General features: G+C 36.3%; 1 protein-coding gene across 3 annotated transcripts in view; it reads right to left on the bottom strand.

The window, feature by feature from the left end:
• The window catches only part of PURG (purine rich element binding protein G), a 57,330-nt gene that overhangs the window by 27,112 nt on the left and 4,757 nt on the right, over nucleotides 1–25,461 (bottom strand). The window lies entirely within an intron of this gene.

A 25,461-nucleotide genomic window follows, 5' to 3' on the forward strand; every position in this document is an offset into this window, starting at 1 on the left:
GCAAAAGAATCGCTTGAACCTGGGAAGTGGAGGTTGCAATGAACCGAGATCGCCCCACTGCACTCCAGCCTGGGTGACAGAGCAAGATTCCATCTCAAAAAACAAACAAACAAACAAAAAAACCATACTAACTTTTTGTAAAAGTAAGAAAGTGGCTGTTGGTATGTGACAATGTTTTGGGATCTCTTTGTGCTCCTGCAGCTCCTTATTTCAGTCTTGAAGGTGGAGATGGTAAGAATGGGGGTGGACTAGCCAAAGGCCAGCTCAACCCTCTCCTTTATGATGTCGAAATTCAGCCACCTTTTTGGTAACTATAGCATTTTCTTGAAAAAGACAATAAGCAGAAAGTAAAAATTCACCCTTTAGATTTGTTGGTACACAATTTACTATGGCTCCCCAGAATCACAGTATAATCTTTGCTTAAATTTACTGCCACTCCCCAGAATCTCAATGAATCTTTGCATAACACGGCAAACAATTTAATTAGGACTTTCTAAAGAAGAAAAATGCAATCTGGATGCTGCTCTTACTGTATCTACTCTTGTTTCATTTATATAATGTTTGTTTGGAATTACAGATCAAAATGAGTTTCTAATAATAAAACTGAGTTCATCAGGTCTATATTACATAATTTTAAGAGGGCATAAAAGCTCCTAAGGCATCATCATATTGATAAACAAGTAAAACATTCTTTCCAGCACGTTTTGATAATGGAGATACTACAAGAAAAATATCCTTGGCTGGGCACAGTGGCTCATGCAGGTAATCCCAGCACTTTGGAAGCCCAAGGTGGGTGGATCACTTGAGGTTAGGAGTTCGAGACCAGCCTGGCTAACATGGTGAAACCCCATCTCTACTAAAAAATACAGAAATTAGCTGGGCATGGTGGCAGGTGCCAGCTACTAGGGAGGCTGAGGCAAGAGAATTGCTTGAACTGGGGAGGCAGAGGTTGCAGTTGCAGTGAGCCAAGATTGAGCCACTGCACTCCAGACTGGGCAACAGAGCAAGACTCTGTCTCAAAAAAAAGAATATCCTTAAATGGGATTATTTCTCAAACTAGTTTCTGCAGTCAAAGCAGAACTATAAAGTGATGGAAACAGTAATAGTTTTACGGCTATTACAATTGCTGATGTGAACTCAGGTTCTGTTTTTAGTAATTTAGAGTCTTCCAAAAGAGTAGCTCTTGATGCATATAACACTAACTAAGGTGGGAGAGTTGTTCGGATGTTAGAAGTACTGTCACTTAATATTAATATAAGAGGGTATTTTCTCCCCCTGCATTCTTACTACAGGTTTGCTGCCATGATTTTAATAGTAGTTATGTGTTAATCAAGATATTAAGTGACAATCTGCTTATTTGTTGCCCGTTTTAAAAAAGTGTCATCAGCATGTAATCCCAGCACTTTGGGAGGCTGAGGCGGGTGGATCACGAGGTCAGGAGATAGAGACCACGGTGAAACCCCGTCTCTACTAAAAATACAAAAAAAATTAGCCGGGCATGGTGGCGGGCGCCTGTAGTCCCAGCTACTCGGAGAGGCTGAGGCAGGAGAATGGTGTGAACCCAGGAGGCGGAGCTTGCAGTGAGCCGAGATTGCGCCACTGCACTCCAGCCTGGGCGACAGAGCGAGACTCCGTCTCAAAAAAAAAAAAAAAAAAAAGTATCATCAGCAATAAAAGAAACACTCTACTGACAGACTCAAAAACATAGACAATCTCAAAATTATTATGTTGAGTGAAATAAGCCAAACAGAGAAAAATACATGCAGACCAGGCATAGTGGCTCATGCCCATAATCCTAGCACTTTGGGAGGCCGAGATGGGCAGATCAACTGAGCTCAGGAGTTTGAGACCAGCCTGGGCAACATAGTGAAACCCCATCTCTACAAAAAATACAAAAGTTAGCTGGGTGTGGTGGCATGTGCCTGTACTTGGGAGGCTGAGGCATGAGAATTGCTTAAACCTGGGAGGTGGAGATTGCAGCGAGCTGAGATCGTGCCACTGCACTCCAGCCCGGTGACAGAGTGAGATTCTGTCACCAAAACAAAACAAAACAAAAAGAAAAATACATGCAATTAACAGGGGATTCCAGAATACACAAAACTAACCTGTGGTGATAGACTTCTGATCAGTGGTTGCTTTTGGAAGTCAGGGTCAGGGGATTGTTGACTGGGGAGGGGTACATGTGAACTTTCTGGGGTGGCAGAAATGTGTCTTCATATTCATCAAATCTGACTGAATGGCATGCTAAGATCTGAGCATTTTATTAAATTATATCTTAATAAAAATGTTAAAATGCATTATAATGAAACACAATATTTCTTGTAAAGCATCAGAAGTTGCTTGGCATTTTTCTTTTTTCTTTTTTTTTTAATTTCAAAACTTCTCCCTTCAAACCACCACATAGAGAACAACATGCCCTGGAAAGGGATTCATGACTAATTCTCTATGGAGGACATGGGTTTTATATCAGGGGCTACTAGTGGAGCAACAGGACACCACCAGTAGAGAGAGGAGACTGATGCACTTAAAACTTATAGGTGGGAAGGAAACAAGATTTTACCTTATGCCTCCTGCTGCACAATCAAGTGTATACATGATCTATCACATTTCAAAATCATGTTGAATGCCAGTGTCTGGGAGCCTAACTTATGACTACCTTACCACTTCAAATCTAAGGGGCCACTCATTCATCAGCTTTAAAGAGGTTACATTCAGAGTCAAACAGCCAATGAATTCCCAGCTTCCTACAGAAATAACTTTATTACACTATCTGACAATTCTAAAAATAAATAAGTGAGAAAATTCTATTGGTTTTGAGAAGAAAACAGTAATGACCTCGACAGAATTTATCCACATGTCATGCCAAATTCATCTACAAAATTAAAACTGTCATCAGAAGGCTGGCTGTGGTGGCTCACGGCTGTAATCCCAGCACTTTGGGAGGGCAAGGAGGGTGGATCACAAGGTCAGGAGATCGAGACCAGCCATGGCCAATACGGTGAAACCCTGTCTCTACTAAAAATACAAAAATTAGCCAGGCGTGGTGGTGGGCGCCTGTAGTCCCAGCTACTCAGGAGGCTGAGGCTGGAGAATAGCTCCGTCTCAAAACAAAAATAAAAACTAAAACACCCTATCATCAGAAGTCAGACAATTATTTCTCTAATTTACTTCTTTTTGTAATTCCAAGTGAAACCCACCAAAGGCTTTTGCTGTCCCAAATCCACCTATAACATACAAAGACATCTAAAACATGTAATTTTTACTATTCATTATCATCTCCACCTTAGGTTAGAGGGGAAAAATAAAAATAGTGAGCAATTTCCCTAGTACAATGCTGGGCCTGTGGGAGGAACTCAATACATATTTGTTGACTGAATAAACAAATGTTCTCATTCCCCTTGAATTGCCATTTCTTACCTCACACAGTGTCTTCTAACTCAACATTACACATTCAATATGGTTAAAAAGGAAAAGCATAGGCACATACTTAGCTTTTTTTAAAAAAGCTCTGGAACTCCCAAGCCACACATTATATTGCTACTGCTATTATGCTATTAACATAAAAGTTGCATAAATATATCTTGACCCAATTGTAAAAATGATAAATTGATACAACAGATTCTTAGCTATCAGATCTTCCTTTTAAAAACTCAATTAGTGACACTAAAGGACATTATTTGCCTCTCTAGAGTGAACAATAAAAAGTTTTGGGATCAAGAAAAAGGACAGTCATGTGCTGTTTCATGTAAACATTTCTGAGGGTGAGAGGAAGAATCATTAGTATCAAAGGAAAATAGAGTTCTAAGAGCTAGATGATAGAAAAATATATAGTTCAAATATGAAAGAGGAATATCTCAGTATTAAGATGGTGGTCTGGTAAAAGCTGTTTTATGACAGTCACTGGGGCCTAAATTATAATGGTTCTTTACTATCCTGAAATTAAAGATTAAAGTGTGCATCAGCCTTTAAAAAGCTATTTTTTTCAGAGTCAAATGACCCACTAACACAATCTTATAATAATGTTTTCAACTTGAAAATAAAGAGGTGAGAAAACTCTTCTAGTTGAAGGATAAAAACAAATATTCTGAATGACGCCTATATAATCTCACTGATTTTGAAGCAAAATCAGTGTAATCAGAAAAACAGACACTGAACAGTGGAAGAACCACTTAATAACGTCTAGTTCAAGTTCTGAAACGACTAGTTAAATGATGTCAAAGTCATACAAATATTTTTCCTATCTCTTGTAAAATGAGGGTGCTATATTGCCCCCAAAGACACCTTCAGGCAAAAAACGATCAAAGTCGATGGTAGATCTAGACGAGAAAAATTGTAGGTACTAGGAAATAGGTGAATGTAATACTTTCAGCGCTGCAGCAATTGGTCCCTCAATCATGCAAACAGCCTAATGATCATCTTTTTTTAAAAAAAGAAAAAAACAAAGCTGTTCTGATTTCCTCCAGGAATAAAACTATGTTTCAATTATTTTCCAGTCTGTGGATAGTTTATTCATTTTCTTACTAGTGTCTTTGGATGAGTGGGAAATTTTAATTTTGATGGAGTCTAATGTATTGTTTTTTTCTTTTATAGTTAGTGCTTTTTGTTTCCTGTGCAAGAAATTTTTGCCTGCACAATTGTGCACTTTTATATTTGACTGAAATCAGTTTCATGAGATTATAAGCAGCCCAGTTCCCTTGCAGCTGCTACACCTAAAGGTTCCTATGGTAAAAGGAGGCTCCGTTTGAATTTTGCATAATGTTGTTATACTTTCCAGGGAACCATCCATTTCGTGGGTTGGGAAGAATTAATAATGATGTTAGTATTTGTTAAATGCTTTGATTATGTGGCATTTTGTTAACAGCCTTACGTACCCGAAGGCATTTAACTTTCTGTTTTTTGAGATGGAATCTTGCTCTGTTGCTCAGCCTGGAGTGTAGTGGCATGATCTCGGATCGCTGCCACTGCAACCTCCACCTCCTGGGTTCAAGCGATTCTCTTGCCTCAGCCTCCCGAGTAGCTGGGATTACAGCTGTGTGCCACCACACCTGGTTAATTTTTGTATTTTTAGTAAAGATGGGGTTTCACCATGTTGGCCAGGCTGGTCTTGAATGCCTGACCTCAAGTGAGACCCGCCTTGGCCTCCCAAAGCGCTGGGATTACAGGCGTGAGCCACTGCGCCTGGTCGCATTTAACTTTTTTAAGAGAATTCTGGTTGACTCTAGGTTCTGTGAGGGCAGGGAACCTTATGTTTTGTTATCAATATAATCCCCTGAACTTTAAAGATTGACAGTCACATAGTAGGTGATTGATAAATATACAATGAATGATGAATGAATTCTCACAACTCTATACAGTTATATAAACTGCTCCAAATTTCACAATAAATGACAGAATTTGGACTTAAACCTAGGATTGGCTGACACCAAGGTCTGTTCTGTTTACACTTTATACTAGGCCACTGAGATTGCCTGATAACTTTAGGGGATCCAATACCTAAAAATACAGCTGAAATTACTGCCATTGCTTAAGGGGGTAGAGGAAGTGGATTAAAGTCATTGTAGTTTTCTTCTCCTGGCAAAAGGCAAGTGTGGAACTCCTATTAAGCTCCTCCGTGAGAATCTTAGCCATATTGATCTGACTTTTATGTTTATAACTATATGATAATTTGTGCAGATCTAGCCAATCTGAAACTTCTATGGCCATAAATACAGAAAAGGCCAGAATAATTCGGTCAGGTGCAGTGGCTCACACTTGTAATCCCAGCACTTTGGGAGGTTAAAATGGGTGGATCACTTGAGGTCAGGAGTTCAAGACCAGTCTGGCCAACACAGTGTCTCTGCCAAAAAATACAAAAATTAGCTGGGCATGGTGACATACACCTGTAGTCCCAGCTACTCTGGGGGCTGGGGTGGGAGAAGTACTTGAACCCGGGAGGTGGAAGTTGCAATGAGCCGAGATCGCGCCACTGCACTCTAGCCTGGGTGACGGAGTGAGACTCTGTCTCAAAACAAAACAAAACAAAACAAAACAACAACAACAAAAACCACCAGAATAATTCCATCTGCATGTTAAGAATTCAGAATTTAGCCTGCTAGTTCCTCAGCGATGCTACAAAACCATGGTTAACTGGGAATGCCAGGGAGCGAAATCATTTACTTAACAGCAATTCCTAGCTAACAGTATGCTTTTAATCCTATTGAAATGGAAATATTTCTAATATGTATTATTTTGATTTTTTGCTTTAATAAATACAACATAATAAACATGATTAAATTTTGCATGCACAAATGAGAACACTGCAGTGCTCTAGGGCCTTCACTGTCAACAACTGTAATCATGGTACTCATGCAGATGAAAAACAGTGGGTTCTTGAGTTGGATCCTGGATCATTCCTTTCAAACAGGTTTCTGAAAAAGTCTGCTTCTAACTTATCGTGTGGTCATTTATCTCTTGTTCATAAGCATGTAGAGGGAAAACCAGCCTAGGCAACATAGGGAGACCCTGTGTCCACAAAAAATAGAAAAAATAGAAAAAATAGCTGGGCGTGGTAGTGCATGCCTGTAGTCCCAGCTACTCAGGAGGCTGAGGCGGGAGGATAACTTAAGCCCCGGAAGTCAAGGCTGCAGTGAGCCGTCTGCACCACTGCACTCCAGCCTGGGTGACAAAGCAAGACCCTGTCTCGAAAAAATAAAAAATAAAAAAATAATAAAAAATGGAATGCAGGGAAAAGATTTACTCGCTGTTTAATTAACCAAACTTATTATGCAAATGAAGTAGTTTTACCTCTTAAATCCTCTAAACGATATCACTTTTGGAGGGCTATTCTGCAATGCAGGTGCCATGACAAGATTTGGGTTGACAGGTGAGGAAACGTCAAGTTCTGGAAAGTTAGCTAAGGTGGGAAGCTCAGGCAGGGAGTCTTAAGCACAGAGGACAAAGGCTCAGAGTTTGAGGCAGAGGCTGAGGTCGGCAAGCAGCTGGTGCACAGACATGAGCACCAATGTAATGAGTTGCTAGGCCTTCTGCCAGGGCCAAAACCAAGAGTTTACTGAGTGCAGAATTGAGCCTAAAGACGTGATGAAAGCAACAAAATACCTAGAATGCATTTCAAAAAAACTCTTTAAATGAGCTATAAACATATATGCTTAATTTTGCCAAATTTTGATTTCAAGTTTACCTCTTTAAATTTCTATGTTATTATTAATATAAAAGGCTTCAATGAGCAGTGGGCTTGTTAAAACCCTGGTATTTTTATCAGGCAGCTAAGTGATTACATCAAATCATTTCACCTGCGGGGCTTTGGTTTTCTTCATCTGTTAAGTGGGGATAGTGATATTGAACTAATCTAAATCAGGAGTTTCATCAAGGTAAAATGAGGTATAATAGAAAAAAGAACTTGGAAAATGATTTTAACTTATATGTAAATTATTATAACTTAAAATTACGTATTCTTTTTATATTTAATTGAATTAGAAAATATTTCATAATTAATGACCAGTTATGGAAAACTTTCAGGACAAATTTTTTGTACTCATGATTAACTGAATTTATCTATTAATTGTCTTCATTGCAATGTCTCTACAGTGAAAATTATTACAACTGTGGATTTACTAACACAGAGGTGTTAGTAAATCTCATTTGGTTGGCTAAGACATTGGTGAGATAGTCATCATAGCTGAGAACACTGATGGATTTTTGTCAATCCAAACATATGAGGAGAAAAAAATTTGTGAATACACTGTATATGCAATGAGAGTGAAATAAAATTAGCGAGGATGAATACAAAAGCCTGGGGCAGGAAGGGCTAACATGTGACATGTATATAACTACTCTTTGCTTTCCTCATCTAACTGCCCCATCAACATACAGAAATCATTGCAGTCTTTTACCATGGGCTTGAATGGAGCTTCACAATCATCTCCAACCTAGGACTCACGTAGTCATTACCACTTGAACACAATGGCACATGAGATGAAACAGAACAGTTATTTTCACCCTAGGACATCAAGGCAGATTTGGAATGAGGAAGACAGAATTATTGTTTAAAACAGTATCATTGTATTTCTCTAAATCTGCATCAATGAAATATATTTTGAGCACTACGACAGTATGTAGATAGTTAATCATATTTAAAGGATAAATTGATAAGGGAAAAATAATGCATAGCATTTTATACTAGATAGCTTCAAATACACTTCCATATATACCAACATACTGTCTGGCACATGGCAGATAATCAAATAAATATCTGTTGAATGAACAAAATGATACTGTAATTAGGCTCCAAAAGCTGCTTTGAATCAAATAACTTTGGACATGGCACGCTTAAAGCTAATGGCAGTGAAATATTTGTCTTTCCTAAGTTATTGTATCCCTAGACCCTAGCACAGAGCCTGGCAAAAAGTAGCCACTCAATGTCCATTGAATGAGTAGAGGAACAGCATCACTTATCCATTAAGCAAGGGAAAGAATATTTCTGAAATAAAATTTAGGGTGTGCAGGCAACAAATCATCCTTTAATTGTGTCATCTTTGAAATAAAGATGACATAGCATTTTTTGTTAGGTTTTAAAACTATCACTTTCATTAACAATTGTCGCCATTTAGATTTGTCTGTTAAGTACTGTGATTCTGAAGCAACAAGATTTCAAAGACAAAACAGGAACAGGAATGCTGGTGATTAAGTGAAAAGAGATGATTTAAGTAATCAGCCCAGTGCAAGGTGGAGAGGGGAATACAAAAGAGGAAGAAACAGTCTGCTTTGAAACTTAAATTCAAGTTAAGGAGTTAGGATTTTTCATATGGGAAACAAGTTTAAAATATACTCTAACAAGTTTTAGGTTGTGTGTCTAAAAAATCTCTTGGAACTGGAAGAATTGCCTATTTAAAACTTTTGTGTACAGGGCCAAAAGATAAGTCTTATTGATTATATATATGATATATCATGATCAACTAGTTTTTGTGTTAGTTCCAAGGTAATTTATATGTAAAATTAAAATGGCAGGGTAAAAAAGGGAACTGGGCAAATTAGGCAGAGAAGCAGCATACTGCACACTGTAAAGTGGCCATAACTAAATATGAACCATGCCAAGAAGGAAAGGATGGTCAATAAATGTCAGATGAGAGATGAAACCAAGGGGAGTGGGAGGAAAATGAGAAAAGGCCAAAGAAGAAAGTAGAAACTACCTTTAAGAGAAGTTTCACTGACTTCAGGGATACAGAAATTGAAGGGGTTCTTAGAGATCATCACTCTGATCCAATTCCCTCAATTTATGGATAAGCAAGCTGGGGTCCACAGAGGTTAAATGACTTGCCCCAGGCCCAGCTAGAAGGCATAGATCCAAGGCTTCTGAAAGACAGTGCATCATCTCTATGTCACACTACTGCACACCATGAGGTCAGCAGCAAGACTGCAAGGATTTTTTAAAACAATTTTCTGAATGATCGAAATAGTAGTCCAAATAATACACAACTAATTTTTGGAGATTATTAATTATAGCATAGATATACTGAGTAATTTAGCATTCACATTCTCTTTATAGTTATTTTGTGACAAATTTACTAAGTAATCATTTAGAATTGAGTTATTAAGAATCTAATTTAAGAATCAGGTTGTGTTTACCTAAGATTGATTAATTTTTTTATATAAAATATAAAACATTTGCATCAAATAAAATGTAGATTTTATTTAATATGCTTCAAGTCAGATGCAAATCACCTTAATAGAGGGCACTGCTTGAATTAGAGCTTGGTATATGATTAAATATAATACTTGGGTCTTTGAAAAAGTGAGTCAAACAATAAATGGTGATCAACAAACCAAATCACATAGTTACCTAGTGACCCAAAAACTTGCTTAAAGAGGAGTACAGTTTAGTAACGCTTGAAGAACAATAATGCAAACTAACTTTAGTCATTATAAATCTTATGGCATTCTTCATTCCAAGTAAGTTTAATATAATAATTGATATATTAGGTAAATATGTATGAAATAAAGGCTGAGAACTTGGGGAATTTTCAGGCTAGAATTCATTGTAATATATAAAGGTTCCTGGCCAGGTGCGGTGGCTCATGCCTGTAATCCCAGCACTTTGGGAGCCCGAAGCAGGAGGATTACCTGAGGTCAGGAGTTCGAGACTAGCCTGGCCAACATGGTGAAACCCCCGTCTCTACTAAAAACATAAAATTAGCCAGGCATGGTGGCAGGCGCCTGTAATCCCAGTTATTCAGGAGGCTGAAGCAGGAGAATCACTTGAACCCGGGAGGCGGAGGTTGCAGTGAGCTGAGATTGCGCGACTGCACTCCAGCCTGGGCAACAAGAGCGAAACTCTGTCTCAAAAAAAAAAGGTTCCTACTGGCAAAATATTAGTGTCCAGCTTAGGTTAGAAGCTAAAAATTGAGGGGAGGTTAAGTTCTGGCATCACATGCTCTGAGGAATGCATGGCATTAAATAAACTTCTGTGATTTCAGGGTGGTTTGGTGACCAATGAGGAAAGATCTTAAAGAGTGAGGGGAGCACTGAAAACCAAAAAAGGTAATTGCCTGGAACATTACTGAATCAGCTGCAACACAACTCCTTCACTAAATCTTTTCAACTCAAGCAGTATTTTTTCCCCCAGAAAATATTTCTAATTTTATAATGGAAATCAAAGAAAAAATGAGATTCAATAATACCAATATGTTGCAGCAGATCATTAAAAAAATCGGAATTATTCCAGATTATGGAATTATTTAAAATGGTTCCATACAAATAGCATTTGTCTGAAAAACTCATAAGGTAGCATTGATATAAATTGTTAAATACATGAAACGAAGACTTATTTATCATTATCCAAGAGTCATGATCAATCAGTTTTTGTGCTAGCTCTGAAATAATTTAGGCCAAGAAAAGACAGATTTTTTTCCCTATGGGAAGATCATAAGAAGCATACTCATAATTATAGTGTTTTTGGTTATTTAGATGTATATTGCTTATAAGACTTTAAGCTTTTATTGATTTCTTTAAAAAATTTTAATAACAGGAAGAGAAATGTTTCAAAAGAAAAACTTTTACAGAATAAGAGTTTAAAAAATGTATTTCTTGGGTTGAGTATTTTCTTACTGCCAAAGATTTTGAAAATAACACTTGAAACAGTTCATTTGCAGAAAAATACATTTTTATTTTTTACGTATTTCCTCCCAAATTGTGTTTCTATTAAAGCTGTTTAAAGTTAAACCGTTTTATACTGAATAAGCAAAGATTATGAAATCATTTAGTAAACATTAATTTGACAGATTCCAGAAAAACATCCAATCTACTACTTACGTTATAAAGTGTTATGGTAAAACAGTCTTAGAATGTAGACAGGAAAAAGCCAAGGAAATTCTAGGATTTAAGCCTAATTGCCCTGGTAACTCTAACCTTAAACCTTCAACAAACAAATAAAATAACAAACCAGCCAGGAAGCATAAAGTGAGATCCATAGGTCTCAAGAGGAATAAAGGCTTACCTTCCCCTGTAAATCAGTGGAAAAGAATAAAATACCTTTATTCCAGGATAAAATACCTTCACTCAAAGATTATAAGCATATCTTATCTCAATACAAGCACAATTGCTTTGTAATTATAAATCTTTTTGCATGTGAGAATTCTAACAATACAGGAGATAAGGTTTATACTTGGAGAGCTAAATAGCAATAACTGTAAACCCATTATGGATGGGAGAAAGGTTAAGAAAACATATTGCTTATTTAAAGAAAAGGTTGAGAAGAAAGTGTAATGGTAGTTGCCAGGCTTGGTAGGGAAAGGAAGACGGGGAGTTGTTCAATGGATATAGCTTTTCAGTTTTGCAGGACAAAAAAATTCTGGAGATTGGTTGCATGACAAGGTGAATATATTTAACGCTACTGAACACAACATTACTGAACACTTAGAAATGCTTAAGATGGTAAATTTTATGCTATGCATTTTTTTAACCACAATTGAAAACAAACAAACAAACAAACAAACACACCACCACCAGAAGTGAGGCATTCAAAGATTGACTAGATTGACTAAGGCAATTCTTTTCTACTCCTGATAAATGATAGGTTTATACTGTATATATATTAAAAAAAAAAAAGAGGTTGAGAAATGTCATTTGAGACTTAAACGGTCAACTTTTGAGCCTGAAAGATTAGTCACTTGGCTCTGAAGGCTCTGAATGTTTGGTTGTGAAATCCAGGGAGTATGAAACCAGTGGACTGATGTCAAGTAAGACCAGACAGACAGAACTTGAGTTTAGGAGGCGGGTGAGAAACTGGCATTTCCAGTAATCACTGCCCAGAAAGCTGGCCAATATGATAGCATACAAAATCTTAAACACCTGGATTTATGCATTTAGCCTCTCTGTGTTTAAAGTGAGCCCTGGCTGGGTGCAGTGCCTCATGCCTGTAATTCCAGCACTACGGGAGGCTGAGATGGGAGAAATGCTTGAGCCCAGGACTTTAACACCAGCTGGGTCAACATAAAGAGATGCTGTCACTACAAAAAATAAAAAAATTAGCCAGGCACGGTGGCATGCACCTATGGTCCCAGCTACTTGGGAGGCTGAGGTGGGAGGACTGCTTGTGCCTGTCAAGACGAGGCTGCAGTGAGCTGTGATTGGGCCACTGCACTCCAGCTTGGGTGACAGAACAAGACCCTATCTCAAAAACAAACAAACAAACAATGACAAAAACAAACAAACAAACCAAGGTCGGGCGCAGTGGCTCATACCTGTAATTCCAGCACTTTGGGAGGCCAAGGTGGGCAGGTCAGCTGAGGCTAGGAGTTTGAGGCCAGCTGAGGCTAGGAGTTTGAGACCAGCCTGGCCAACATAGTGAAACCCTGTCTCTATCAAAAATACAAAAATTAGCCAGGCGTGGTGGCACATGCCTGTAGTCCCAGCTACTCAGGAGGCTGAGGCATGAGAATCACTTGAACCTGGGAGGTGGAGGTTGCAGTGAGCTGAGATTGCACCACTGCACCCCAGCCTGGGCAACAGAGTGAGACTCCGTCTCAAAAATAAATAAACAAATAGATTGATAAATAAATAAAAAAAATAAAGTGAACCCCAGATACTACTTATTAATATTGTAACAAAAAATCATCATTCCATGGTGTCATGACTGACAGTATTTAAAACTTAAGCAATTTCTGCTGGAAAAATGATATGGAAGAAAGAATGCAAGTCTAACAAGAAACAAAAAAAAAAAAAAAAGAAAGAACGCAAGTCCACCGTCTAAGTCAATGACAAAGAGTGGCTTCCAGACCACTTGTATCAGAACGAGTAATACAATGAAAAATGCCAATTTCTGAACCCCTCTCTTGAACCAATCAAATGAGAATCTCTGAGGATGGGGACCAAATCTATATTTTTATTTAATACACCTGCACACTTATGTTTGAGAATCACTGGACTAAATTTTAAAGGATGCAACTGCTGTAATTTTTTTTTTTTTTTTTTTTTTTGAGACGGAGTCTCACTCTGTAGCCCAGGCTGGAGTGCAGTGGCACGATCTCGGCTCACTGCAAGCTCCTCCTCCCGGGTTCACGCCATTCTCCTGCCTCAGCCTCTCCGAGTAGCTGGGACTACAGGCGCCCGCCACCACGCCCGGCTAATTTTTTTTGTATTTTTAGTAGAGACGGGGTTTCACTGTGGTCTCGATCTCCTGACCTCGTGATCCGCCCGCCTCGGCCTCCCAAAGTGCTGGGATTACAAGCGTGAGCCACCGCGCCCGGCCACTGCTGTCATTTTAATGGGGGTTAGAACTCATTAGAAGCAAATGTAGAGTTTAATACTTAAGAGTATCTTTGATGACATCATCATGGCCATCACTCTAGTTTCTCAGAGGCATTCTGGAGATGCTCTGCTCTTTTAAAGGAGAGATGATCAAAAGAAAAAAAAAAAGGAAAGAGATTTCAAACAATCTCTTTCACATATTAGAAGAGACACATTCCAGGTGAGTCACATGGTAGTTTGTGCTGCAACTGCCAGCTATCTGGCTAAGCTAGAAATTTTTAGAGCTACAATGAGAACTTTTATGTCTCTGAAGCAGGAATGACAAATAGCAAATATTTGGCATGAATGCTGTTTTTTCCCTCTCCCTGTAGATACGAACACAGCACTTTAGGGCAGCCAATCAATTGTAGATACAAGCGAGATGAAACCAATTTGCCACTACTTCTCCAGGGACAAGAAAAAGGTGAATGTTTATAAAATCTTTTACATATATATGTAAAAAATTGCATATATATGCATGTGCAATATACGTATGTTTAATATATATTACACATACTCTCTATAAGAGAGTATATATCTATATATCTATTATATATAAAGTGTATGTAATATTTATCTAGAGGAATAAAATTTGCTTAGCCAAATATTTAGAAATGTGCAATATAGTTTATAGATGTTTGTGTGATAACATTTAAATCACTCAGATCTCTCCATAAAAGCTACTATTTGCCCACTTGAAATCTGGAAATCTTACAGTATCACAAGAAAGCACAGATGATTGGAAGTAACAACAAAAAAGTGGACACCACCAGGGAGAATCGAGTTTCATACAAATTCACTAGGTCCTGAATTTAGATATTATTGCATTTGTAGCAATAATGAACTTACTTGGAAACTTGCTGTCTAAATCAAAAAATTTAAGATGAAATTAGCAAACGATGTTGCTTCTTTCCACCTTAATTAGCAGTGTAAGAAAAAATGGAGAAAGATATTATAGATGTTTCGACTTTTAAACAGAATTTAATGTGAATTTTTATAAAGAAAAAATTTGATAATATCCAATAATTTGGTTTTCCAATTTACCCTACTGCCTCTTGTGTCGTTCTAAATAAACCTATAGCAGGTACTTTTGAAATAGCACTATAAATACTAAATTTATTCCTTCATATTTTTGAAAAAAGATTGAAAGTGAAAAGTTTCTTTGAAAATTATAAAAGGTAGACTTAATCTTCCAGAATAAATTTCATAAATACTATTTAACTAGTCATTTAATTAATAAAGTTCATGAAAATTTAAAACCTAGTTCTTACGTTGTTTTGCAATAACAAAGGATGGGAAGAAGGATTTCTTTTCTTTATATGTTTTCACAATAATATTAGAAAATTTGAAATCACACTTCTTTATCCAAACCAGTAAATTAACAGAAAGCCTGAAGGCAAAAGTTCCAATGATAATTCCCAATAAATTCTGAATCCCTCAGAGTGGAGAAGAATCTCTGAGCCATAACAATTCACCTTTTCTGATTTATTAATTCCCTTTATGCATCCCACATTCAGTGCGTGCCTAGTCTCTACCTTAAATAATTCCAGGAGCAGAGAAGTCACGCAATCCTTAAAGTTTGCCCTAATGTTGAGCTGAAGTCTACTATAAATTTATTCTGCCTGAAGTCTACTTAAAGTATAATTCTAACACTTAATTTTTTTAAATCTAAAATTTATCTTGTAGCCAGAATACAAATGAATAGATAATTTTTTAAAAAGTTACATTGCCTATGATCCATTTGAGTTTGTGACTATCTCTGTTATGTCAGCAGTTAGTTAATCATTTTCACAATTAGGAACTCATTCAGTGTTCTGGAGTGCTAATCATTCAAAGGTAGTAGCTGTTAAGAGAAGTCAATGAACTTGCAGAACTGCCAAATGTCTATGTATGAATTAATTTAATACTTCAATACAATGTAATACACTAGAATGACAGCATTAAGGTTTATATGTAGTTATAGATATTATATAGATTTAGATATAAAATATGGCTTTATTATTGGGAGGCTGAGGCGGGTGGATCACGAGGTCAGAAGATCAAGACCATCTTGGCTAACATGGTGAAAACCCGTCTCTACTAAAGAATAGAAAAAATTAGGCGTGGTGGTGGGTGCCTGTAGTCCCAGCAACTCGGGAGGCTGAGGCAGGAGAATGGCATGAACCCGGGAGGCGGAGCTTGCAGTGAGCCGAGATTGCGCCACTGCACTCCAGCCTAGGCGACAGAGCAAGGCTCTGTCTCAAAAAAAAAAAATACATATATGGTTTTATTAATTTTGATCAACATATTAATTATGGTACAGAATATCTACAAGGTTGTCAAGCATAGAATAAATTATTTAAAAATATGTTAGTTATAGAAAATGGGCTCAATGAGTGTTCAGGTGAAACACCTCTAATTTTTTTTTTTTTTTTAGAGGGAGTCTTGCTCTGTTGCCCAGGCTGGAGGGCAGTGGCTCAATCTTGGCTCACTGCAATCTCCACCTCCTGGGTTCAAGTGATTCTCCTGCCTCAGCCTCCCAAGTAGCTGGGATTACAGGAGCCTGCCAACATGCCTGGCTAATTTTTGTATTTTAGCAGAGACGGGTTTCACTACCTAGGTCAAGCTGATCTTGAACTCCTGATCTCAAATGATCTGCCTGCCTCCGCCTCCCAAAGTATTGGGATTACAGGCATGAGCCACCATGCCCAGCCAATATCTCTATGTTTGGTTTTTTTTTTTTTTTTTGTGAGATGGAGTCTCACTCGTCATCCCCATGCCTGGCTAATTTTTTGTATTTTTAGTAGAGACGGGGTTTCACTATGTTAGCCAGGCTGGTCTCGAATGCCTGACCTTGTGATCCACCTGCCTTGGACTCCCAAAGTGCTGGGAGTACAGGCGTGAGCCACCACGTCTGGCCCAGTATCTCTAATTTTAAAGCAATGAGTTCAGTTGTTAATCTAAAGAAAAGTACTGTAGGCTGGGGGTGGTGGTTCATGCCTATAATCCCACCACTTTGGGAGGCCAAGGCGGGTGGATCACCTGAGGTCAGGAGTTCGAGACCAGCCTGGCCAACATGGCAAAACCCTGTTTCTACTAAGAATACAAAAATTAGCTGGGCGTGGTGGCACACGCCTATAATTCCAGCTACTCAGGAGGCTGAGGCTGGAGAATCGCTTGAACCCGGGAGGCAGAGTTTGCAGACAAAAAAAGGTACTGTAAACACACTACAGTATATAGTTCCTCCATTCTGTATGTACAGAGAGGATACAGGAAGATGGTAAAAATGCGATACGCTTTTAGAAGAAATTAGTATATTTCTCACCATTTATATATCTTAAGAGATAATCAGCATTTTAAGCTCTAGCCTTTAAATTCTGTTTACTTAGCATATTCTAGTAATTATGAACAATTTGAGCTACATGATGTATGTCACAAAATGGAAAACTAAGGGACTAAATTAATTCCAAGGTCTTTCAAGTCCTAATATTTAATAGTTATTAAGCTTGTATTAATAATTCTTAGGTAGAGAAATTGTTCACTTTTCTTTACCAAGATTTATATCATAATTACATAATAAATTAAAAATATGCATCAGTCTCCATATATTTAAAAGCTAAGCTTTTCACATGAGGCTTCATAACTGTTAATTCCTATCAGATTTCTCTCAAGATAGCTGTTGAAAAATGAGAGGGAATCAGAAAGGTTATTCAAAAGGGAAGAAAATAATTTTTTACAAAACTCTGGTCAACTTAATAAAAATGTTGCTTGTTTCAAGATTTGTAAGCTTGTCAAGGTAGAAGGAGTAGCTCTCAGAGTCTTCTTTCCACCTAGATACCCTAGTTGTTTTGACTGAGTTTTTCCATCACTATCTTTTGTAGCTAAGGTAAAATCTCATCAGCTGACAGCAGTGTGGTTCTTAAAGTGCGGTCCCCCTACATCACAGCATCCACTCTCCTTGGGACTGTTAGAAATGCATATTCTTGGTCTTCTCCCCACCTCACCAGTCCTACTGAACAGAAACTCTGAGCTGGGGCCAGCAGTCTGTGGTTTAACAAACCATCGAGATGATTTGTATTCACACTGAAGTTTGAAAATTAGTGTACTATAGTAATGGGGAAAAATATGTATCTGTAAATGGAGCAATTATCTGTTTATTCTACTGGAAATAAGAGAAAGAGGAAAAAATTTGGTAATTAAATATGAAAATGAGTGGAATGATATAGGGAGGAGTATGGCAGGAAAAGTTGTGAGACATCAATAAGATGGCAGGGAAAAGTTGTAAGAAATCAATAAAACTTCCAAAAATATTGATAAGATTTATTTTGAAACTAAGATAACATAACCAGTTGTTTTTGGTTCATGAAAATGAAATTGTAGACCCATGGTGAATAGTAATTTGTCTCCTCTCTGCCCTTAGGGATGAAACTGTGAAGCTCTTCTACATTCTTATGATCTGACCCCTTTAAAAAATTATGACATTTATTGGAAATAGTTGATCAAGATTAGAGGTTTTATCTGTAAACTAAAGATCAAATAACTTGTATTTATTAGCACCAACTTTAACCAACGGAATCCTCACATAAGCCAAGTGTCTCTTTGGTGAGACTTGTCCCACATATAGGGGGATGGTTTTGGATAAAATAATTCCCAGTAAGCTGAGGCAGATGTATAGTGGCGGCTGGGGGTAGACTGTGCTTTATTAAGAGTTGGAAGGATCAGCTTCATAGGAAGTCTGAAAGGCAGTTTGGCCTAACTGAATGGGCAGAATCTTTGGCTTTGGTGTAAATTTCGGTTCAAATACATTAGTTCTGATATTCTGAACCAGTTTATAAACCTCTGGAAAATCATATGAAAATGGGGATGATAATAGGGTTGTTATAAGGATTAGGAATAGTAGCTATAAGGGACCCAGCTATGTCTAGTATACATTGGTCAATAAGTAATAGTTATTACTACTAATAAATCTTAATTGACTCTTCCTTTTCTTACCACCTTCTCTTTTAAAATGGTCATGGTGAAACTTCTCTAGGGACAAAATTCATTTCTTTCTTTTTTTTTTTGAGATGGCGTCTCACTCCGTTGCCCAGGCAGGAGTGCAGTGGTGCCATCTCAGCTCACTGCAACCTCCGCCTCCTGGGTTCAAGTGATTTTCCTGCCTCAGCCTTCTGATCAGCTGGGATTACAGGAGCGCGCCACCATGCCTGGCTAATTTTGGTATTTTTAGTAGAGACGGAGTTTCACCATGTTGGTCAGGCTGGTCTTGAACTCCTGAACTTAAAGTGATCTGCCTGTCTTGGCCTCCCAAAGTGCTGGGATTACAGGTGTGAGCCACCACACCCAGCCTAAATTCATTTCTGAAATTACCTGGCAATCATGCTAGTCAAAAATATTTTCTGAAGATGCACTGTGTGTTGAAAAGTTGGAGCAATTGACCTTTCAGTTCATGTCATCCCAAGTCAAATCTGTTTTCTATTCATCCTAAACTGTTATATAGAAATCTGGCAAGAGTGTGGAGAACAGTTCAGTGAAGTAGTAGCCCTTCTTTCTTAGAGTCTATAGATCTAGCTCACAGGGCAATTTCTAGATTTTCAAAGAGCAGCTCTGGTCTCTATTGTGTTTCAATTGTCTTCTGAACAAATAAATAGGATGGAATGGGTCCATGTGATAGTGAAAGAAATTAATGCCCTTACCCACTTCCAACAGGGTACAGTGTACAGGAGGGAAGAAGAAAAGAGGATTATAATGAATGGAATTTTGGAATTCTATTTTTACAACTGATTATAACATGAGATACCCTTTTTGGAGCATTTACTAAGCAAAAGATTTTGTTCTATTGACATTCTAGACTGACAAATCATTGGAATAAACCACACTGCTAGTTTGAAGAACCTAGAAATAAAATACAGCAGTCTCTGAAGTAAATTAGCAAATGATAAGGAATGTTGTGAATTTGGGTGCCTGTATGTATCTTTATTCTTACTCCTACATCATTTTCTATGGTTCTGTTGTTTTATTTTGCTCAGTGGTTTTGGCACGTAGGTGAGTTCTTTTGGTAAAGTTGCTTAGAATATCTGATGGGAAGCCGAGGAAGGTTCCTACAAAATGGCAAGGGTAAAGAATTGCCAAACTAAACTATTCTCTCAAATCCCACTTAGATTTCAAACACCACTGAAAAAGAAGCAATCAAGAATTTAAAATGTATCTGCTATTTTGAGAAGAGGGAAGAGAAAAGAGAGAAAACATTTTCTAACAACAGCCAATTCATTCTATAGAATTTGTTGAAAACAGACCAACCAAATTGCTATTTTGAATCACCACCAGGGCAAAGATTAGTTATCATATGGAATGTTTCCGTAATGGAATTTATGTGCACAGAAACTTTTGAAATTAGCAAAATACACACGCATATGCACTTTGAAATACACTTAAGTTACTCTTAAATGGAATCTCTGATAAACAAATAGGCACCAAAAGAGAGGTCTAGGGAGAAACATGTCACTCTTTTTTAAACCTCTTCACTGGCAGTGGCGGGGCACTGCATAGTTGAGGACAGGGGTGCTTAAATACATGCTTCTCTGCACTCCAGCCTGGGTGACAGAGCGAGACTCCATCTCAAAAAAAAAAAAAAAATAGTAATAATAAATAAATAAATAAATAAATAAATAAATAAGTGCTTCTAAGACAAAAACCTTGTGTGCTGCTTCTTCTCTTTTCCAGTCACCATCCTTTCACGTTTCTTAAGGCTAAAAAAAACCCCAAACCATTAGATGTTTAATCTTTCCATATCCTAGTAGTTACAGGTCCTCTAAAACAGAACCATACTGTTCACAGGTCAGTATCCTTTCTGTTGGTCTTTGTCAGACATCATTATTACTAGCACAGGATATTCGACAGGATCAACAAAAAGGAATCAAAGACAGTAGGGACCACTACCATGACAGCTGCAGTATTATTTGGCAAAGTGATCTATGGTTATTTTAGGAACAATGGCATTTCAGGAAGTGATATTAATCTGTAAAATTCCTTTGCCATGGAGAATATAAAAAATGATTACAGAATATGCAGAAACAAGCAATGCTCCTTCCAAATAATGAGATATTTGATATAATAAGGAGATGGGAGATAATCAATATTTAAAAATATTCCTTTTTAAAAAATTAAAGTTTAGGATAGTTATGTAGTTAGTATACAACAACTTGGTCTTAATAAGTACTAGAAACAAAATTTTATTTTGTGTGGCTAAAGAAATACATACATATTATAAAACTGACATTTTTTTGCATTGTTCCGTTGGGTATCATCACAGGTTGCTGCATCACTATAGTTGTTTTTAATGTAAACAGATAAACTCTCACACTTTCCAACTCTGGTATTATCCATCTATTTTTCCTTTTACAGTCCACTGATACAGAATTTTAAACGTTTAGAGTAGGAGGGAACCTTAGCTTCCAGCACAATACTGTTCATCTTTCACATGAGGAAATCATCCAACAGAAGTTGAATGATTTACTCAGGGTCAGGCCACACCTTGGCAGAATTAGATCTTATTACTCTTTCTCAAATGCTCTTTTAAAGGTTAAACAGAGATTGAGTTTTGAGAATGACTTATTTCTCTTAGATGAATTTTGTTATAGACAAGCAAAATAATCAGCCACTATCTTTCTCTTTTCTATTTCTTCTTTTCTGTTTGCTACCTCTAGGCAAAAACCTCATCAAATCACAACAAAATTCTGAAGATTTCTGTATTATCTAAGAGAACCATTTTCTTTAAGAAAAATAAAATACTAAATATGTTTTGAATATAAAAGTTTCTGATAAAAGAAATCCTGACTTTAATCAGATCAAGTAAGATAATCAGATTTATACCATTATTTTGATAAAGACAAAAAAACCAACATAAGCTTTTTTTCCCCAATCTTACACTTTGAGCAACTCTTAAATACTATAAACACTTTTCATTAGGGACTATTTTTCCCTTTTCCTAGGAAAATGAAAACCAAATAGAACAATTTTTTGCAAAAATTAAGTTTAAGAGGGTAAAATGTGAAGACAGAGAACTGCTACTTAATCAGAAATAAGTTAACAATATTAAACAGGAAAGTATATATTCCATTTCAATGAGTTATTTTTTTCTTCATATTCATATCACAAAGGAACTTCACTATAGCAGCACTAATTCATTATGTTTTTATTTACTGGTGGATGTCACTGGCCTCAATAAAAATATGTAACTTTCATAAGAAATATTCAAAAGAACATAAAGTTTGAAAAATATAATTTACCAGAAAGCACCAACATGGGAAGCTCTTCAATTAAGGATGGGAAATTATTAATATGTTTTACCCTAAATTTAAGCAAAATTCATTCCTAAAGATGAATTTTTAATGAATTTTATAATGAATTATTCAGCATGAAAATAAAGGGAGCAAACTCTTTTATGCTTTTAAAATATATTTAAGAGGATCTTATCTTTTAACAACACCTCTCTCATTTTGTAAACAGGACATTATGCTACCAAATATAGAGTTATTATTCTAAAGTTTAAAGCAATGCTTTAAATTTTTAAACCTTATGACATGTTCATAAAATTCACAGACACCAATCCATGAAAAAATTCTTCTCCCTCAACACACATTTTTAAAGATATTTGCAATTGTATTGGATCTTTTACTCTGGTTGCTTTAATTCATAATTAGATAGCATCTTTCAGGACTCAAGTATGGGATCTTTCATTTTTCAGATAATTTTTTCTTGGTGGTCAATAGAAAAGTCATATCAAAATGCACTCTTGAGGGGAATGAAAAGAGAATTATGATTTTTGGGGACGGGTGCTCACAAAACTATTAAAGCAGCTTTATGTTTATAGGACTAGTAATAATGCTAACTTTATTAAAAAATGATATTGACCATTTTATATTCTTCCAGCAGAGAGACAGTTTAGCTGTACTTGTAACCTCACAGCACCCCAATTTTTACTCCTTCCCCAAGTCATCCCAGCGCCTTTGGTCCCAAGACTACTGACAGACTCTTGGTCCTTCAGTGAAAAATCAATGCTTTAAACGATCGGGTCTAGAGTTACCTATTTGCTTAAACTTGGATTTGATGAGGTTGCTAAATGAACATTATACCTTTCTCATAAAGATAAAGGCTTCATGCTAATAAAGTATTTCAACAGAATTATAACATACCTTTTTACTATAGTTCTAATACTCATTTGCTCTTATAAGGGCAAGGTCTTTGGATAAAGATAATAGTAACACAATTGGTAAAAATTGACTGAAAGTGATACTTTATTAAAGCTTTTAAATATGGGTGTTTTTCATTAGGGAATACGGTTTAAGATAACACTTGGTTAAATTATTTAATATCCTGGCACTCCTGAACTGCATTACTTCAGGAAAAAGACCAATATATTTGTGAGGGGAATATAGGAAGGCAAGATGGCTAGGAAGAGGGAAAGGAAACTAGTAGGATAAACTGAATATTTGTATATTAAAAATACACATATATTTGCATTTTAAGTAAATACCAATGGGATTCATTCAAAATTTCCTCGATATTTCCTTGGTATGGTTAATATATTTCAAATTAAGTGATATGTTAACTAGCTCAAGTATGATATCTAAGTTAAAAAAAAGTCACTTAAAATGACAGATCTGAAATTGAACCTACTAGGTACAAGATAGTATATATAATATGTTTTCATCTGTATGTTTTAAAAAGAATATATATATATATACATACACATATACTTGTATATGCCGAGTAACTCTAGAAGGATATACAAGAAATTGCTAACATTGGTTGCTACTTTTCACCCTCTACCCATCTGTACTGTTTCCATTTTGTACTATATGTATGTTTTTCCCTATTCAAAAATATTGATTAAAATCTCATTACCAAAATAAATTTAAATGATTTAAAATAGCATGTCAAATTAATAACAACTATGGATTTTTTCCATTATACATGAAAATATATACTTATACATATATTATTTTTCTAAGCTCTACCTACTAAATTTGGGTATATTTTCTTTATGACAGTTACTGTGATCTGAAAACCCAATTTTCACATGATATTAAGTTGGGAAAAACACATTTTCCCTGAACTTCATTGCTACAGTATGGTGGACTATGAGTTGTTTCAACAGCATGTTAACATTCTTATTCTTTTTCTCTGATGGGCTAGCCATTAGCCACCATTTCTCTTTGAAATTCAAGAAATATTTAAGGATATTTCAGAAGGATTTAAGATCCTTTTCAGGCAGTGATAAATATCACACCTGTATTATTCTGTAGGCATAGAATCAATGTTAACTCCTCTTTGTATGTTGTCAAAGATGTTTGGTGTTTTAGTAAAGACAGACTTCAAACTAAGTGGTGACTAAGCAAACCCCTTACATAAAGCTTTGAATAGGATTTCATCAATAGTTCCAATGAAAAACATTTGGAGATAAGCAGGAAAAAAAGCTCACACTTACGAAAAAATATTTTCAGAAAAACCACTTAAAATTCAAATTAAGTCCTATTCATTTAAATATTAAAATATACCAAAAACCCAAATTTAAAGGAATGATAATACATACGTCAGCTTTCAATGGTAGCTGCTTATTTAAAATGAGCATCTGAGGGTATATTCCAATTTCATCCTCTTCAAATTGTGCAGCTCAGATAAATGTTTATTTTATGGAAAATATTTGCAAAATTACAATATAAACACATGATTATATTAAGGTAGGATGACTATATAATTTATTCTTATCTATAGATATAAAATGAACGCAGTAAATATAGCACACTCTTGATGAATTGTTAGTACACAGTGTTTCTCAGTAAAGTATTATTAAGCAACAGTTATCTAGTTTTCAAATGTACATCTTAAGAAGCTTTTAAGATGGAAGGATACACTAAATCCCCCAATACCCTTTTTAGTTGGTGAAGGTTAGTACTTCTGTGAATTCTGAGATACCATATTTGTGTTAGTGACTGTTCATAGGCTCCTTGCATTTCCTTAACTTGAAACCTTACTTCTTTAGTCTGAGTGTTCTTTAAATAATGCCACATCAGCTAACCACACTTTTAATTTGAGTATAATATTATGTACTGCATATTTATTCATTACTTAAACACATGTCAACAATGAAACAATGATTGAAAAAAATTTTGTCTAGACAAATTCCCCAAATTAACTGTCAGGGCATTGTGGGGAATCTCAACTAAATATAGTCTCAACTGTAATACGAATTTGGGTTAGAAATAGTATTTTATTTATTCTAGTTCTTAAGACATCAAATGTGAACCCTACTTTAAAATTCTTTGTTAAATATACTGGGATTTGTTTCAAAAGCATCTTCTACCCTTCTCCATTACACTGATTTAATGGAAACCTGTTACTACAACAGTTCCAACACAAACATATGCATGCACGGGATCACCTTATAGATTCTAGCTACATAGTTATTGAAACACATCCCACCTGTCAAGTGGCATAAATGTACATCTTCTATATACAAAAGGTAAAGTGCATTATTAAATTAGTGAACTGACAGATTGTCTGCCTGGACCATACAGCTTTCAAATAGACAAATGTGAAATTCTCCTATTAGAACCAATTATTTCAAGAGGTTCCAACTAGCTTTTCCACCCTGTCATTTATTTTTTTGGCCATGCTCTTTAGTGCAAATAAGCTTGTGTTTGA

Source organism: Symphalangus syndactylus, chromosome 10 (genome assembly GCF_028878055.3).
Source record: "Symphalangus syndactylus isolate Jambi chromosome 10, NHGRI_mSymSyn1-v2.1_pri, whole genome shotgun sequence".
Classification (NCBI taxonomy): domain Eukaryota; kingdom Metazoa; phylum Chordata; class Mammalia; order Primates; family Hylobatidae; genus Symphalangus; species Symphalangus syndactylus.